We start from the raw sequence: 2,265 nt of genomic DNA on the forward strand, positions 1-2,265 counted from the left end.
TTGATCCCATTAACTCCTGCATTCATTCACAGGAAATCTTAACACTTGTTAGACTTTTTAAGCCATGAGGAGGTTTTGCTAAACTCAGAATCTCCTCTAAGCTGCACTCTGACAACAGTCCAGCTCCATCAATGATCCCATTGTAGTTCTTATTTCTTACATTATATTTATAGTGAGTGGGCTTCTTTGCATGCTGCTCAGTGTCTTTGTCCCTTTGATGGGGTGTTGTTGTCACCCTGCTGGGTCCATAGGAGCCTCTACCAGGAGGCTGAGGGGGCAGCGTTGGAGGTCATCAGTGTTTTTTAGCCTGAAGTTAGCAGAGAGGCTAAACTTGACTCTTTGTTGCATTATAGAGACAGAAGTTTAAATAGTGTTTAACAGGACAATCGAGGCTAAAATGGTTTAAAAGATGAACTCATTAAAAAACACTAACAAATCTTCATGATTCAAATACTGAGAAACTTCAACAACAAATATGTGTTCAAGCCAGCATGATGTTTGCTCCTGTAACTGATTGTTTTTCCATCTTGTTCTCTGAATATTTACAAAGGGCTCCATAACTAATGTCATTCATTTTGTTTCTTATCATTGAAACTGTTGTAGAAAATCCACTTTGTTAAGAAAACAGAGAAGCGACGTCTTTATATGAGACTTCAGAAAAATGTTGTACAAGACAAACTGAACAACATCAGAGCGACATCACGACTTCCTGTAACTTTTCTCTGTCCAGCTAAACATGAGTACCTTCCATTTTCTCCTGCAGAGGATTCTGGGTAAAGTCAATCGTGCACTGACGTCCTGTGTGTGTGTTTTATTGTGCAGATGCAGCTGCAGTCGGCTCAGCAGTGAGAACTGAAGACGTCAGTCAAAGAGAAGGAAAAACAGTCAGAGCTGAGAGGTACAGCTGCTCTTCTTTTAGTACAAACACCATAAATCTGTTGCTCACAATCAAACTTTATTGTATTTTTAAGTTTGTGTCACTTTTCAAACCATCGTTACGAGTGCTTCCCAGAGACGATGAGTGAAAGAGCAAAGAGTAAAATATGAATCAAACTACACAGACTCAAGCGTCATGTAGTGAATAACTTCCAACAGCTGGATGAATAAGATGAGTTAAAGTTTATATATTAGTCTTTAACAAGGATTTAAAAGACGACACTGATGAGGCGAGCCAGATTTCTTCAGGCAGGTCATCCCAGGATCGAGGAGTCCTCACAGCAAACATTCAGTCGTCTTTAAGTGTGAGCTGGGAACAGTGAACAGGTTTGTGGCTGCAGCATCTCAGGATGTACACACTGACTGGGACACAAGCACCAGTTCCACTAAATATTCTGGTGCCAGTAACCTGTTAAGATGGAGCAGTTTGATGTTATTTCAGTTTATTCAGTTTATTTTTCATCCTGCAGTTAAAATGTATCAAAACAAGATTGTGTGTCTCTGCAGATGCTGTGTGATCTGACACACCTGCACAAAATGTGTCAAAGTTCAATAAGTTACATTATTGTAACTGTGATGCGTTCACTGACATGTCCTGATGCTTTGCTGTATCTAAAGAGAACAGAGAGGCTCTGCTTTGTGCTTATATTCTCCTCCTGTGTGTTTGTGTGTGCAGAGTTTCTACCAGAGCCAAATGTCATCGACTCCTCACTGAAGTCGTCCACCAGTCCAACCACTGGGATCCAGCTGCTGCTCTCTAACTGGTCCCCACAGCAGCTCCCTGAGACATCCTGGAGACTCGGACGATCGTTGTCAGAAAAGAAATCACTCAAATAAGTCAATAACTAATCAGAGACGTCTGATTATCCGACAGTTACAAGGTTGATGGTAACACATTTTATATCCTTGGACTAAACTCAGTCTGCATCTACAGGATCTGCATCTACTCTTATTTCATTATTACTGACTTATTATCACCATTTTAACCTCTGCTTTATAACTAAAGTCCTCAGCAGCAAGTTTTCATGAAGTCAGACTAAAGTGAAAGGAGTCAAATACAATCTCTTTATTGTGTTTATTTAAAGTTCACAGAGGAATGAATCACTGTTTATGTGATGTTTGATGTCACAGCTGTCTGTGTCACTGTGAGAGACAATGAACATAAAAATAAACATTATTTAAAATCTGAATATTAACACACATTTATGGATGGTTTGTCACAAAGATTAATATCTTATAAATGTATATTTTTCACTATTTTTCACAGGTACAAATGTGTTTTGTAATATGATGGAGATCCTTTACTCCATTAATAAACAGCCTTCATCT

The 2,265-nt window shown here is 39.0% G+C and overlaps 1 long non-coding RNA gene across 1 annotated transcript; it reads left to right on the forward strand.

Moving 5' to 3' along the window:
• The first annotated feature begins 287 nt into the window (after positions 1-287).
• LOC120715194 lies at positions 288-2,265 on the forward strand. The gene is made up of 2 exons (XR_005691558.1): positions 288-898; positions 1,613-2,265. It is a non-coding gene; the product is annotated as an uncharacterized LOC120715194 (long non-coding RNA).

The sequence above is a fragment of the Simochromis diagramma genome, unplaced genomic scaffold (genome assembly GCF_900408965.1).
Source record: "Simochromis diagramma unplaced genomic scaffold, fSimDia1.1 OVJJ01000422.1, whole genome shotgun sequence".
Taxonomy (NCBI): Eukaryota; Metazoa; Chordata; class Actinopteri; order Cichliformes; family Cichlidae; genus Simochromis; species Simochromis diagramma.